The following is a 17,816-nucleotide window of genomic DNA, read 5'->3' as shown; positions in this document are numbered from 1 at the left end:
TCCTGCTGTCTCAGTTAGTCTGACTCCTGCTGTTTCAGTTAGTCTGACTCCTGCTGTTTCAGTTAGTCTGACTCCTGCTGTTTCAGTTAGTCGGACTCCTGCTGTGTCAGTTAGTCTGACTCCTGCTGTTTCAGTTAGTCGGGCTCCTGCTGTCTCAGGTAGTCTGACTCCTGCTGTCTCAGTAAGTCTGACTCCTGCTGTCTCAGTAAGTCTGACTCCTGCTGTTTCAGTTAGTCGGGCTCCTGCTGTGTCAGTTAGTCTGACTCCTGCTGTGTCAGTTAGTCTGACTCCTGCTGTTTCAGTTAGTCTGACTCCTGCTGTCTCAGTAAGTCTGACTCCTGCTGTCTCAGTAAGTCTGACTCCTGCTGTTTCAGTTAGTCGGACTCCTGCTGTGTCAGTTAGTCTGACTCCTGCTGTTTCAGTTAGTCTGACTCCTGCTGTGTCAGTTAGTCTGACTCCTGCTGTTTCAGTTAGTCTGACTCCTGCTGTCTCAGTTAGTCTGACTCCTGCTGTTTCAGTTAGTCGGACTCCTGCTGTTTCAGTTAGTCGGACTCCTGCTGTGTCAGTTAGTCTGACTCCTGCTGTTTCAGTTAGTCTGACTCCTGCTGTTTCAGTTAGTCTGACTCCTGCTGTTTCAGTTAGTCTGACTCCTGCTGTTTCAGTTAGTCTGACTCCTGCTGTCTCAGTAAGTCTGACTCCTGCTGTTTCAGTAAGTCTGACTCCTGCTGTTTCAGTAAGTCTGACTCCTGCTGTCTCAGGTAGTCTGACTCCTGCTGTTTCAGTTAGTCTGACTCCTGCTGTCTCAGTTAGTCGGACTCCTGCTGTGTCAGTTAGTCTGACTCCTGCTGTCTCAGTTAGTCTGACTCCTGCTGTCTCAGTTAGTCTGACTCCTGCTGTTTCAGTTAGTCTGACTCCTGCTGTGTCAGTTAGTCTGACTCCTGCTGTCTCAGTTAGTCTGACTCCTGCTGTTTCAGTTAGTCTGACTCCTGCTGTTTCAGTTAGTCTGACTCCTGCTGTTTCAGTTAGTCTGACTCCTGCTGTTTCAGTTAGTCTGAGTCATGCTGTCTCAGTTAGTCTGAGTCCTGCTGTTTCAGTTAGTCTGACATTCAGAATCATCTTAAAATAATCCCATGTTACACCTGCCTCCTGTCATTAAAGGCCTTGTCTCAGTATGTTGGATTTGACCAGATCCTTTAAGGGGAGGGGGTTAGGTTGACTCTGGGATGTTAATGAGGTGCACTAGGGTTATGATAATATTCAGGAATTTAGGTCAACTATGGTCACACTATGGTCAACTATGGTCAACTATGGTCACACTATGGTCAACTATGGTCAACTATGGTCAACTATGGTCACACTATGGTCAACTATGGTCAACTATGGTCACACTATGGTCACACTGTGGTCAACTATGGTTACACTAATAAGTCCTAGTTATATTATGGGACTATAGTCATGCTGTGATGTGTTCAGGTGTTAAAAGGCAGTGGGCGGTTGTTGTTGTGACTCATTAACTGTACTAGTACTGAGCAATTAGTGCTTTTTGAGGTCGGTTCGGTTTCAGTTTGACTATAAAAAATAAAATAAATATCGTTGTTTTCTATGTCAGTTTTTCAAGTATTTAAAAAAAAACATTAAATGTATAATTAAATAATGACATTCACATGATTCTAGAGCTTTTTAATGGAAATTCCAAAGACAAAAAAAATAGTGAACATTCAATTGCCATGGTCTCTATCAGGTCCTCCTTGGGTAGACAACAATAGAACAATTGCTATGATTACTATGATATAATAAAATATTTCAGTTAGTTTAGTATATTTTCATTACTTAGTTTATATTTGATGATTTCATAATTTTTTTAATTCCTTAAAACCTTTTCATGCAGTCAAATGACCTAGTGGCCTCATGCGTGGAATGTTATTCATATTTTTCATAATTTCATAATTAATCAACATGATTAAAAATATAGATATATTATATTAATCTGGTGTTTCTATGTCAAACGGTTTTGTTATATTTCAGTCTCCTGTGATGTATATAAAGAGTAATATTGGGATGCTAACTTACAATGTAATACATAATTGTATGTCTCTGTATTTCTAGGAGTTTTCATTACGTGTGGATACGTGTGTTGAGAGAGAGAGACAGAGACAGACAGAGAGACATTAGGGCTAAAATGGGAATCTCCTTCTCCTTCTTATTGATGGCTACTAGAGGACAGGACCACCAGGACTTCCAAGGAGGGCAGGGCTTCAGACTACCTTCAGCCCAGGTAAAAGCATGCTGAGGGGGCTAGCTGCCCCACACACCACCCCCTTTCCTCTCCCCTCTTATGGAGCTCTATTTATTACACCACTGGCGTGGGAGAGAGAGAATGAAAGAGGGAGAGAGAGAGAATGAAAGAAAGAGAGAGAGAGAGAGAGAGAATGAATGAAAGAGGGAGTGTGAGAGAGAGTGAGAATGAAAGAGGGAGTGAGAGAGTGAGAATGAAAGAGGGAGTGAGAGAGAGAGAATGAAAGAGGGAGTGAGAGAGAATGAAAGAGGGAGTGGGAGAGAGAGAGAATGAAAGAGGGAGTGAGAGAGAATGAAAGAGGGAGTGGGAGAGAGAGATAATTAGAGGGAGTGAGAGAGAGAGAATGAAAGAGGGAGTGGGAGAGAGAGAGAATGAAAGAGGGAGTGAGAGAGAATGAAAGAGGGAGTGGGAGAGAGAGATAATTAGAGGGAGTGAGAGAGAGAGAATGAAAGAGGGAGAGAGAGAGAGAGAGAGAGAGAGAGAGAGAGAGAGAGAGAGAGAGAGAGAAAGAGGGAGAGAGAGAGAATGCGAGGGAGTGAGAGAGAGAATGAAAGAGGGAGAGAGAGAGAATGAAAGAGGGAGAGAGAGAGAGAATGAAAGAGGGAGTGAGAGAGAAAGAGGAAATGAGAGAGAGAGATTATCTACACTTGCTTTGTCAATGGTAACATATGTTTCCCATGCCAATAAAGCCCTTAAATTGAATTGAATTGAGATGCAGACACTTGGAAGAGAAGGTTGTTTACAATAAAATTGGGCTTTGGGTTGAACAATGCACTGTTGTTAATTTCTATTTGCAGAAAAGCCTTTGATGGGGGGCTTGTCTTGTGCTGTGCTGCAAGGCGTCTTCAATCAACGATGTTGATACAGGGCCTCACTCTGTCCTGTTTGCCATTTGGACACGACCGAGGAACTTGATGATGCGGTCCCAGTGCCATCGCTTGTTTGCGATTCTCATTATTGCCCCTCTGTGTTAAAAGATTCTCTTCGGTGACGGGTATTCTTGGGTGGATAATACGGATCACGTTGTTATTGCTTAAGAATACGCGTAGTTGAGGAGAGTCCTCTTCTTCTTCTGCTGTCTCTGCTGCTGAGGACAATGATCAGATAGAAGCAGGCCAAACCTGTTTCCTTCTATAAACCGAGGCTTTCTGGCTGGTACACGGAAACACCAACCATGGAGAATGACTGACAACCAATTGATGTGAACATCATCATGTCCAGGTTATGAAAGTGTATTTGCATATATCCCATGATGCATTATGTATTTTTGTATTGGGTGGTATATATGCAGCAGTGAGTGTGTACTTCCTGGGCTTCTGATACAACAGATAGTGCTGTTGAATAGTCATAGTGGCCCCTGGTTCTTTCTCATGCAAATCTCTCTAATCTATTTATTATCAACCCTCCAGACCAAGCACTCTTTACCTCCTTCTCCTCCTTTTTTAATGGAAATTGTTTTTGAAATGACATTTATGGCCCCATAGGTTTTTCCACACGAAAGAGCTGCCTGCCACATTCCACACTTTTGGGGTCCAAGACAACAAAATGTCCATCGTGCTAACGACAGCTCAATTTATGCATTTGGAGGAGAGTGGTTTCAGAGATAAACAATTACCATAGGCTCAAATTGACAATAATCAGGTTTTCCGTGTTACTATACAAATAGTATGAATATGTATCAGTCAGTCCCACAGGACTGATGCGTGGTGCATTCTGAACCTTAACATCCATGTAACATCTATTTAAAGATCATGCTAGGATCAACAGGATTTCCAGAACCTTAAACTCAGACATGTCAACTCTCATAATCTTACACTCATAATCTGATTACACTCAAAAAACATAGTTTTTTAATGCTTTGCATATCATGGTATTTAAATGTAAAATTATGATTCAACTTTTTTTCACAGGTATTATAAACATTTTACAAATGTACAAGAAAAATGTCAAAATCATTAGTCTGTCAAATATGCTCACGATTAATATTATACAAAATACATTTAATCAATTATATTAGCTAATACCATTTAATTTATTTTAGAGAACACAATTACATATTTACTGCTTGGTTCACATAATAACTATCACTCTATTTGTAACGATAGAAATTCCAATGAATCTGTGATTGAAAGTGTAGAAGTAAGAACATTACAAGGAACACAACAAGCTTTGTTGGCCCCATATTTCACCGCTAAGAACATTACAAGGAACACAACAAACTTGGTTGGCCCCATATTTCACCGCTAAGAACATTACAAGGAACACAACAAACTTGGTTGGCCCCATATTTCACAGCTAAGAACATTACAAGGTTCACTAGAAGCTTGGTTGGTCCCATTTTTCAAAACTAGTGGAACTACATAACTGAAAAAGATCATATCAAAAAGATCATAGTTGCCTTTGTATTTCTCCTTCCCTTCTGTAGTGAATCCAGATTATATCAGGAAATACGACTACAGGGAAAAAGAGACCAGGTTATTTCAGAAAATGATTTACAGTGAGAAACAGAACAGGTTATTTCAGAATAAACATCTACCTGGAGAAAGATAACAGGTTATTTCAGAATAAACATCTACAGGGAAAAAGAGACCAGGTTATTTCAGAAAAGACATCTACAGGGAGAAAGAGACCAAGATATTTCAGGAAAGACATCTACAGGGAGAAAGATAACAGGTTACACCTTTTTCTCCCTGAGTATTCATTAATGGAGAAAGAGACCAGGTTAAATCAGAAAATACATCTACAGGGAGAAAGGATGGTGGACATATTTGTGATATTTTGTGCTTCAATGAATAATATGTATTTACTATTTTGAAACAGACCAGGCACTTGCTGCTAACGCAATCGTTAAGTAACCGTGATCACGTGGCGTTGTCCGAATCAATTCAGTTGCTGAACCATTGTTTACCTCTTCCTCATCCTTTTGGCATTTTCTCTTGTCAGATTCACACTATATTACTAGCAGACAATGTCAATGACCATGCTATAGATAGAGAGTAAGAGTACCGTAGCCAATAGTAGCATGTATAGAGTCAGTGATTTTAGCATTACCTTTACTGAACACATCCTACCTTCCAAAAATAGTATTAGAAATGTATTTACTGAACACATCCTACCGTCCAAAAATAGTATTAGAAATGTATTTACTGTTCATGTGTTCTGACGTTCTATCAACGTTCTGCTTTCCTACAAAGTACACTGTAGTATCACGTACATGAAAATATTAAGTTGATAACATTTTCGAAAAGAAATACTCAATTAATTATTATAACAAATTACTAACATCCTTTAAATTCACTAAATATTTTACAGTTAAATACTTTACATTGGAAATCCAAACTCAACTGTCTGATAGTTCCAGTGGCGAGCCGTCATTGAGCTTCAACTGTTTAGCTAAAAAAATACAATGTGTTGCCTGTTTTGCATGTTATTTTGCCATTAAAACTTGTCAGATGTCAATTTGCAAACAATATAAAAACATATATAATAATACATTGAGTTAATAAAGCTGAATACAAACTTGGTCTATTTTTTGATTTCTTGAATAAGGCAACTCCAAATTGCAGGTGTTTCTCAGTGCTTTCTGTGGTGGTGGGGCAGCCAGCGGAAAATACTGAGTGTAAGGGTTGGTAATGTTCTCTAGTTGCGCCGTGATTGGCTCAGTGTTCTGTCACTCATGGGGACACTACGTCACCACAACATCTACGGGGAGACTGATGACAATGATGACAATATTTGATGACATGATTTGCCAAAGAAGGAGTGCCACCATCCTGTTCAAGTGAGAACAGCACAACAAGGTGAGTCCAAAAATGTATAGTATGCTGCTGTATAAATGATGTAATATGCCAGGGAGATATGTATACTGTAGCTAATAAAGTAATACTAAGTGTATGTTGTGCAATACTCTGTTAGTAGCCCATGTGCCTCACCCTAATCATTTGGTCTCTTTCCCCCTCATCATTTAGTCTACTGTTCTGACTTGGTGGTGCACATGTAGCATACAGCCTGTTTTAGAGAAATGTCATCAACAAACATTGTAAGAGCTTTCATTGTCTGTTTATGTGCCCCCTTTATTTATCCTACGGTTCTGACTTGGTGTACAGGGAGATATTGTAAGAACGGCCCATGTTCTGAATTCTGTCACTGTACATTTCAAAAGTGCTCAACAAATAGTTACAAATAGTCCGAAATCGCTCATCAATATCTTAATTTAAATGATTGATTGCCTCTTATCTGCTTGTAGTCCCTTTATGCCATAGTTTGTACATACCAAATGTCAGTAGAAACCACATTTGTTTAACAACATTATTGGGTTTTTAAAACAATACAGCATAACAATTTACGTAAAAATAATTAATACTTAATAGTTAGATGTTGACTTATATCAATTACAAGCAACGTAGACAGTATACATGGTTAATATTTGCCATTTACCTGCTAGATAACATTTACCAATAAAAGTGCTATTTGTTTTTTTTTATAATCAAGACATGGGTGGAATAAATCATGTTAATCTTGAACAAATATAAATATAAACAAGGTTTTCATCACTATTGATGTTTATTGCTTTGAACTGAACAAATTGGAAGTGTAACGGTGGTTCTCCTCCTCTTCAACCGAAGAGGAGGAGTAGTGATTGAACCAAGGCGCAGCGGGTTGTGAATACATAATTTAATAAAGACACGACAAAACAATGAAGACAGAAAACGACCTAGACTTGAATAAACTACAAAATAACAAAACCGAAATGTAAGACAGACCTGAACAATACGAACTTACAAATAACGCGAAGAATGCACGAACAGGTAAAAATAGACTACACAAAATGACGATGTACAAAACAAACCGAACAGTCCCGTATGGTGCGACAAACACTGACACAGGAGACAACCACCCACAACGAACACTGTGAAACAACCTACCTAAATATGACTCTCAATTAGAGGAACGCAAAACACCTGCCTCTAATTAAGAGCCATACCAGGCAACCCTTAAACCAACATAGAAACAGAAAACATAGAATGCCCACCCAAACTCACATCCTGACCAACTAACACATACAACAAACTAACAGAAATAGGTCAGGAACGTGACAGGAAGGACACATTTTACACACAGAATTTTATGGAAATGATAAATGAGCCCCATTGAACACAAATTAAGGCCTGCGTATACACCACATGAGGGACAGAGTTTTACTGTGTGTTTGTGTTGCAAATGTATTTCCTGCACTTGATGCGTATGTACTGTGTCTTCCTGTCCTTCTTGGGTCCACACACATCACATCACTTCTTCCTGTTGCTACCGGCTGTAATCTAGAATGATGAAAACACTGAGTTCAGGAACTTTACTAACATCTCACTCACATTTATAGTTACAGCAGGCCAAGGTAGGAGAGTCAGACACATCTCACTCACTCACATATATAGTTACAGCAGGCCAAGGTAGGAGAGTCAGACACATCTCACTCACTCACAAATATAGTTACAGCAGGCCATGGTAGGAGAGTCAGACACATCTCACTCACTCACATATATAGTTACAGCAGGCCAAGGTAGGAGAGTCAGACACATCTCACTCACTCACATATATAGTTACAGCAGGCCAAGGTAGGAGAGTCAGACACATCTCACTCACTCACATATATAGTTACAGCAGGCCAAGGTAGGAGAGTCAGACACATCTCACTCACTCACATATATAGTTACAGCAGGCCAAGGTAGGAGAGTCAGACACATCTCACTCACTCACATATATAGTTACAGCAGGCCATGGTAGGAGAGTCAGACACATCTCACTCACTCACATATATAGTTACAGCAGGCCAAGGTAGGAGAGTCAGACACATCTCACTCACTCACATATATAGTTACAGCAGGTCAAGGTAGGAGAGTCAGACACATCTCACTCACTCACATATATAGTTACAGCAGGCCAAGGTAGGAGAGTCAGACACATCTCACTCACATATATAGTTACAGCAGGCCAAGGTAGGAGAGTCAGACACATCTCACTCACATATATAGTTACAGCAGGCCAAGGTAGGAGAGTCAGACACATCTCACTCACTCACATATATAGTTACAGCAGGCCAAGGTAGGAGAGTCAGACACATCTCACTCACATATATAGTTACAGCAGGCCAAGGTAGGAGAGTCAGACACATCTCACTCACTCACATATATAGTTACAGCAGGCCAAGGTAGGAGAGTCAGACACATCTCACTCACTCACATATATAGTTACAGCAGGCCAAGGTAGGAGAGTCAGACACATCTCACTCACTCACATATATATTTACAGCAGGCCAAGGTAGGAGAGTCAGACACATCTCACTCACTCACATATATAGTTACAGCAGGTCAAGGTAGGAGAGTCAGACACATCTCACTCACTCACATATATAGTTACAGCAGGCCAAGGTAGGAGAGTCAGACACATCTCACTCACATATATAGTTACAGCAGGCCAAGGTAGGAGAGTCAGACACATCTCACTCACATATATAGTTACAGCAGGCCAAGGTAGGAGAGTCAGACACATCTCACTCACTCACATATATAGTTACAGCAGGCCAAGGTAGGAGAGTCAGACACATCTCACTCACATATATAGTTACAGCAGGCCAAGGTAGGAGAGTCAGACACATCTCACTCACTCACATATATAGTTACAGCAGGCCAAGGTAGGAGAGTCAGACACATCTCACTCACTCACATATATAGTTACAGCAGGCCAAGGTAGGAGAGTCAGACACATCTCACTCACTCACATATATAGTTACAGCAGGCCAAGGTAGGAGAGTCAGACACATCTCACTCACTCACATATATAGTTACAGCAGGCCAAGGTAGGAGAGTCAGACACATCTCACTCACTCACATATATAGTTACAGCAGGCCATGGTAGGAGAGTCAGACACATCTCACTCACTCACATATATAGTTACAGCAGGCCATGGTAGGAGAGTCAGACACATCTCACTCACATATATAGTTACAGCAGGCCAAGGTAGGAGAGTCAGACACATCTCACTCACTCACATATATAGTTACAGCAGGCCAAGGTAGGAGAGTCAGACACATCTCACTCACTCACATATATAGTTACAGCAGGCCAAGGTAGGAGAGTCAGACACATCTCACTCACTCACATATATAGTTACAGCAGGCCAAGGTAGGAGAGTCAGACACATCTCACTCACTCACATATATAGTTACAGCAGGCCATGGTAGGAGAGTCAGACACATCTCACTCACTCACATATATAGTTACAGCAGACCAAGGTAGGAGAGTCAGACACATCTCACTCACATATATAGTTACAGCAGGCCATGGTAGGAGAGTCAGACACATCTCACTCACTCACATATATAGTTACAGCAGGCCATGGTAGGAGAGTCAGACACACACACATGCAATAACATCACTCACACTTACTTCCGCTATTGGAGTTGTTGGTTCTGTGGGTCGGGCGGATGGGGCACCAGCATCCTCCTCCTGAATCCTCCTCACGATGGCTGCAGAAGCCGGGGTCCTTGGGATATGTTGCCTCCTCTGGATTTGAGGTCTTACCAACGCCTTGCCCAGCTCCTCGAGAAAGAGCCGTCTCCTCTGGAGCTTCCCTCTGTTCCAATCTGGGTTCAACGCCATCCAGATGACCAACGCGTTGTACGCTGAGATGTCCAAGATGTTGAAGAAAATCACAAGTGTCCAGCGTAGGGTTCTTCTTTGCAGATGTAGCCAGTCACCAACTTGTCTAAATTATCCACCCCTCCTTTTGTGGCATTGTAATCCATTATGATTTCTGTTTTTTTCTGTTCCTGGCTACAGATTCTCCCATCCATATGCAGCGTACTCACGGCTACCACATGTTTGCCTTTCTTTGGCATGTAGGTCAGTAGGGACGTGTCGGTCGTGAACACAAACTTAGAGGAATTGACAGGCCTGTTCCGTGTATTCAACAGGTGGGAGCTCTGGCTTGTTTTTTTCTTACTGTTCCTACCATCATCAGCTTCCTCTTGAGGAGCTCCTGTCCGAGCTTGTGCGAGGTAAAAAAGTAATCGCATGTGATATTGTGGCCATGTTGAGTCCATGTGTCACGACCAGGACAACCCACATCCCTTGGTTCTTCTCAGGGAGGGGGGGGGGGGGGGTTTGCCCCACTGAGATTTACATGGGGGGGGGGGGGGGGTTTGCCCCACTGAGATTTACATGGGGGGGGGGTTTGCCCCACTGAGATTTACATGGAGGGGGGGGGTTTGCCCCACTGAGATTTACATGGGGGGGGTTTGCCCCACTGAGATTTACATGGGGGGGGGGGGGGGTTTGCCCCACTGAGATTTACATGGGGGGGGGGGGGGTTTGCCCCACTGAGATTTACATGGGGGGGGGGGGTTTGCCCCACTGAGATTTACATGGGGGGGGGAATTGCCCCACTGAGATTTACATGGGGGGGGGGTTTGCCCCACTGAGATTTACATGGGGGGGGGGGGGGGGTTTGCCCCACTGATATTTACATGGGGGGGGTTTGCCCCACTGAGATTTACATGGGGGGGGGGGGGTTTGCCCCACTGAGATTTACATGGGGGGGGGGTTTGCCCCACTGAGATTTACATGGGGGGGGGGGGGGGGTTTGCCCCACTGAGATTTACATGGGGGGGGTTTGCCCCACTGAGATTTACATGGGGGGGGGGGTTTGCCCCACTGAGATTTACATGGGGGGGTTGCCCCACTGAGATTTACATGGGGGGGATGGGTTGGCCCACTGAGATTTACATGGGGGGGGGGGGTTGCCACAATGAGATTTACATGGGGGGGGGGTTGCCCCACTGAGATTTACATGGGGGGGGTTGCCCCACTGAGATTTACATGGGGGGGGGGGTTTGCCCCACTGAGATTTACATGGGGGGGGGGTTTGCCCCACTGAGATTTACATGGGGGGGGGGGTTTGCCCCACTGAGATTTACATGGGGGGGGGGGGTTTGCCCCACTGAGATTTACATGGGGGGAGGGGGGTTTGCCCCACTGAGATTTACATTTACATGGGGGGGGGTAGTTTGCCCCACTGAGATTTACATGGGGGGGGCGGGGGGTTTGCCCCACTGAGATTTACATGGGGGGGGGGGGGGGGTTTGCCCCACTGAGATTTACATGGGGGGGGGGGGGGGTTGCCCCACTGAGATTTACATGGAAGGGGGTTGCCCCACTGAGATTTACATGGGGGGGGGTTGCCCCACTGAGATTTACATGGGGGGGGGGGGGGGTTTGCCCCACTGAGATTTACATGGGGGGTGGGGGTTTGCCCCACTGAGATTTACATGGGGGGGGGGGGGGTTGCCCCACTGAGATTTACATGGGGGGGGGGGGGTTGCCCCACTGAGATTTACAAGGGGGGGGGGGGTTTGCCCCACTGAGATTTACATGGGGGGGGTTTGCCCCACTGAGATTTACATGGGGGGGGGCGGGGGGTTTGCCCCACTGAGATTTACATGGGGGGGGGGGGGTTTGCCCCACTGAGATTTACATGGGGCGGGGGGGGGGGTTTGCCCCACTGAGATTTACATGGGGGGGGGGTTTGCCCCACTGAGATTTACATGGGGGGGGGTTTGCCCCACTGAGATTTACATGGGGGGGGGGGGGGGTTGCCCCACTGAGATTTACATGGGGGGGGGGTTGCCCCACTGAGATTTACATGGGGGGGGGGGTTGCCCCACTGAGATTTACATGGGGGGGGGGGGGTTGCCCCTCTGAGATTTAGATGGGGGGGGGGGGGGTTGCCCCACTGAGATTTACATGGGGGGGGGGGGGGGGGTTGCCCCACTGAGATTTACATGGGGGGGGTTTGCCCCACTGAGATTTACATGGGGGGGGCGGGGGGTTTGCCCCACTGAGATTTACATGGGGGGGGGGTTTGCCCCACTGAGATTTACATGGGGGGGGGGGGTTAGCCCCACTGAGATTTACATGGGGGGGTTGCCCCACTGAGATTTACATGGGGGGGATGGGTTGGCCCACTGAGATTTACATGGGGGGGGGGGGGTTGCCCCACTGAGATTTACATGGGGGGGGGGTTGCCCCACTGAGATTTACATGGGGGGGGGGGTTGCCCCACTGAGATTTACATGGGGGGGGGGGGGGTTTGCCCCACTGAGATTTACATGGGGGGGGGGGGGGTTGCCCCACTGAGATTTACATGGGGGGGGGATTTGCCCCACTGAGATTTACATGGGGGGGGGGGGGTTTGCCCCACTGAGATTTACATGGGGGGGGGGGGGTTTGCCCCACTGAGATTTACATGGGGGGAGGGGGGTTTGCCCCACTGAGATTTACATTTACATGGGGGGGGGTAGTTTGCCCCACTGAGATTTACATGGGGGGGGTTTGCCCCACTGAGATTTACATGGGGGGGCGGGGGGTTTGCCCCACTGAGATTTACATGGGGGGGGGGGGGGTTTGCCCCACTGAGATTTACATGGGGGGGGGGGGGGGTTCCCCACTGAGATTTACATGGGGGGGGGGGGGGTTGCCCCACTGAGATTTACATGGAAGGGGGTTGCCCCACTGAGATTTACATGGGGGGGGGGGTTGCCCCACTGAGATTTACATGGGGGGGGGGGGGTTTGCCCCACTGAGATTTACATGGGGGGTGGGGGTTTGCCCCACTGAGATTTACATGGGGGGGGGGGGGTTGCCCCACTGAGATTTACATGGGGGGGGGGGGGGGTTGCCCCACTGAGATTTACAAGGGGGGGGGGGTTTGCCCCACTGAGATTTACATGGGGGGGGTTTGCCACACTGAGATTTACATGGGGGGGGCGGGGGGTTTGCCCCACTGAGATTTACATGGGGGGGGGGGGGTTTGCCCCACTGAGATTTACATGGGGGGGGGGGGGGGGTTTGCCCCACTGAGATTTACATGGGGGGGGGGTTTGCCCCACTGAGATTTACATGGGGGGGGGGGGTTGCCCCACTGAGATTTACATGGGGGGGGGGGTTGCCCCACTGAGATTTACATGGGGGGGGGGGGGGTTGCCCCTCTGAGATTTAGATGGGGGGGGGGGGGGGTTGCCCCACTGAGATTTACATGCTAAAATCACCACTGGATAGTTCAGATCCTGTCCTCTTTAATTCAGGTGTAGGTAAAATAGCATTTACTTATTTAGTGACAATATATTACACAAACAGCGTTATAATTCAATCCCCATGCCCCATGTAATGTAAAAGTGCCTTGTTTTCATAAATAAAATGTGGCTAAAGATACCCAACATTGTTTATGTACATTCTTGACATCACATCTCCCCAGTTCTGTCTTGCAGTCCTTCAGATAGAGCACATCACTGTTCCCGGTTCAGTGATAGCTGATCTACTGTTGGCTGCTATTCTGTATAGAACTTTTCATCCCCATTCACCAGATGACCATATTACATCCTAGTGAATGTCTGCACTCAGCCCCACGGGCGTCTTAGTGTGTCGTTTATCATGTAATCCTGTTAAAGTAGGGAGTTCACACTTTACACTAGAGCCAAACACAATGCTTTCTAGGACCCTAAACAGTTCACACTTTACACTAGAGCCAAACACAATGCTTTCTAGGGCCCTAAACAGTTCACACTTTACACTAGAGCCAAACACAATGCTTTCTAGGGCCCTAAACAGTTCACACTTTACACTAGAGCCAAACACAATGCTTTCTAGGGCCCTAAACAGTTCACACTTAACACTCGAGCCAAACACAATGCTTTCTAGGGCCCTAAACAGTTCACACTTTACACTAGAGCCAAACACAATGCTTTCTAGGGCCCTAAACAGTTCACACTTTACACTAGAGCCAAACACAATGCTTTCTAGGACCCTAAACAGTTCACAATTTACACTAGAGCCAAACACAATGCTTTCTAGGGCCCTAAACAGTTCACACTTTACACTAGAGCCAAACACAATGCTTTCTAGGGCCCTAAACAGTTCACACTTTACACTAGAGCCAAACACAATGCTTTCTAGGGCCCTAAACAGTTCACACTTTACACTAGAGCCAAACACAATGCTTTCTAGGGCCCTAAACAGTTCACACTTTACACTAGAGCCAAACACAATGCTTTCTAGGGCCCTAAACAGTTCACACTTTACACTAGAGCCAAACACAATGCTTTATAGGGCCCTAAACAGTTCACACTTTACACTCGAGCCAAACACAATGCTTTATAGGGCCCTAAACAGTTCACACTTAACACTAGAGCCAAACACAATGCTTTCTAGGGCCCTAAACAGTTCACACTTTACACTAGACCCAACTGCTTTCTAGGGCCCTAAACAGTTCAGGCTTTACACTAGACCCAAATGCGTTCTAGGGCCCTAAACAGTTCACACTTTACACTAGACCCAAATGCGTTCTAGGGCCCTAAACAGTTCACACTTTACACTAGACCCAAATGCTTTCTAGGGCCCTAAACTGTTCACGCTTTACACTAGAGCCAAACACAATGCTTTCTAGGGCCCTAAACAGTTCACACTTTACACAAGGGCCCTAAACAGTTCACACTTTACACTAGACCCAAATGCTTTCTAGGGCCCTAAACAGTTCACACTTTACACTAGACCCAAATGCGTTCTAGGGCCCTAAACAGTTCATGCTTTACACTAGAGCCAAACACAATGCTTTATAGGGCCCTAAACAGTTCATGCTTTACACTAGAGCCAAACACAATGCTTTATAGGGCCCTAAACAGTTCATGCTTTACACTAGACCAAATGCTTTCTAGGGCCCTAAACAGTTCATGCTTTACACTACACCCAAATGCTTTCTAGGGCCCTAAACAGTTCATGCTTTACACTAGACCCAAATGCTTTCTAGGGCCCTAAACAATTCACATTTTACACTAGACCCAAATGCGTTCTAGGGCCCTAAACAGTTCATGCTTTACACTAGAGCCAAACACAATGCTTTATAGGGCCCTAAACAGTTCATGCTTTACACTAGGGCCCTAAACAGTTCACACTTCACACTAGACCCAAATGCGTTCTAGGGCCCTAAACAGTTCATGCTTTACACTAGACCCAAATGCGTTCTAGGGCCCTAAACAGTTCATGCTTTACACTACACCCAAATGCTTTCTAGGGCCCTAAACAGTTCATGCTTTACACTACACCCAAATGCTTTCTAGGGCCCTAAACAGTTCATGCTTTACACTAGACCCAAATGCTTTCTAGGGCCCTAAACAGTTCATGCTTTACACTAGAGCCAAATGCTTTCTAGGGCCCTAAACAGTTCATGCTTTACACTAGACCCAAATGCTTTCTAGGGCCCTAAACAGTTCATGCTTTACACTACACCCAAATGCTTTCTAGGGCCCTAAACAGTTCATGCTTTACACTAGAGCCAAACACAATGCTTTCTAGGGCCCTAAACAGTTCACGCTTTACACTAGACCCAAATGCTTTCTAGGGCCCTAAACTGTTCACGCTTTACACTAGAGCCAAACACAATGCTTTCTAGGGCCCTAAACAGTTCACACTTTACACAAGGGCCCTAAACAGTTCACACTTTACACTAGACCCAAATGCTTTCTAGGGCCCTAAACAGTTCACATTTTACACTAGACCCAAATGCGTTCTAGGGCCCTAAACAGTTCACACTTTACACTAGACCCAAATGCGTTCTAGGGCCCTAAACAGTTCACACTTTACACTAGACCCAAATGCTTTCTAGGGCCCTAAACAGTTCATGCTTTACACTAGACCCACATGCTTTCTAGGGCCCTAAACAGTTCACACTTTACACTAGACCCAAATGCGTTCTAGGGCCCTAAACAGTTCACACTTTACACTAGGGCCCTAAACAGTTCACACTTTACACTAGACCCAAATGCTTTCTAGGGCCCTAAACAGTTCACACTTTACACTAGACCCACATGCTTTCTAGGGCCCTAAACAGTTCACACTTTACACTAGACCCAAATGCGTTCTAGGGTCCTAAACAGTAGAAACATTCCTTTATGTCCTTACATTCAAAACACCCAAAGGTAGAATTGATGGTATGATCAGGGATGTATTATGTTATGGTCAGGGATATGTTAATTTAACATTCCACATTAACTATAGAAAAGGTATTGTCAGAAAAGTATTTACAGCAAAATGTTATATTTATAGAGAAAATGTGTGTTTTAGGTCAGTATCAGATCTAGTTAACATGTGTTTTAGGTCAGTATCAGATCTAGTTAACATGTGTTTTAGGTCAGTATCAGATCTAGTTAACATGTGTTTTAGGTCAGTATCAGATCTAGTTAACATGTGTTTTAGGTCAGTATCAGATCTAGCTAACATGTGTTTTAGGTCAGTATCAGATCTAGTTAACATGTGTTTTAGGTCAGTATCATATCCAGTTAACATGTGTTTTAGGTCAGTATCAGACCCAGTTAACATGTGTTTTAGGTCAGTATCAGATCTAGTTAACATGTGTTTTAGGTCAGTATCAGATCTAGTTAACATGTGTTTTAGGTCAGTATCAGATCTAGCTAACATGTGTTTTAGGTCAGTATCAGATCTAGTTAACATGTGTTTTAGGTCAGTATCAGATCTAGTTAACATGTGTTTTAGGTCAGTATCAGATCTAGTTAACATGTGTTTTAGGTCAGTATCAGATCTAGTTAACATGTGTTTTAGGTCAGTATCAGATCCAGTTAACATGTGTTTTAGGTCAGTATCAGATCTAGTTAACATGTGTTTCAGGTCAGTATCAGATCCAGTTAACATGTGTTTTAGGTCAGTATCAGATCTAGTTAACATGTGTTTTAGGTCAGTATCAGATCTAGTTAACATGTGTTTTAGGTCAGTATCAGATCCAGTTAACATGTGTTTTAGGTCAGTATCAGATCTAGTTAACATGTGTTTCAGGTCAGTATCAGATCCAGTTAACATGTGTTTTAGGTCAGTATCAGATCTAGTTAACATGTGTTTCAGGTCAGTATCAGATCTAGTTAACATGTGTTTAGGTCAGTATCAGATCCAGTTAACATGTGTTTTTTCATCTATGCATAGTCACATTAATTCACGTTACCTACTACATGTACATACTACCTCAACTAACCGGTTGACCCTGTACCGGCACCCCCCCTGTACCGGCACCCTCCCTGTACCGGCACCCCCTGTACATATTGTCATTTTTTTTTACTGCTGCTCTTTAATTACCTGTTACTTTTATCTCTTATTCTTATCTGTATTTTTTTCAATTGCATTGTTGGTTAGGGGATCGTAAGTAAGCATTTCACTGTAACGTCTACACTTGTTGTTTTCGGTGCATGTGACTAATACAATTTGATTTGATTTGACTTAGATCAGTATGAGATCTAGTTAATGCTATATCTTCATCCATAATTTCCAGTCCAGGCTATGTCCACAGAGTTAGGGGTTTGATGAAGGGACAAGTAAGGGTTCCCTCTAGTTAAATAAAACTCTCCCATAGAGCGATTTAGCCTCTTAAAGCAAGCAGGTGCATATCTAAGACAGAGGATATCTTTTC

This window comes from Salvelinus namaycush, chromosome 7, assembly GCF_016432855.1.
Source record: "Salvelinus namaycush isolate Seneca chromosome 7, SaNama_1.0, whole genome shotgun sequence".
In the NCBI taxonomy this organism is placed as follows: Eukaryota; Metazoa; Chordata; class Actinopteri; order Salmoniformes; family Salmonidae; genus Salvelinus; species Salvelinus namaycush.
Note: the sequence above shows the minus strand (reverse complement) of the source record.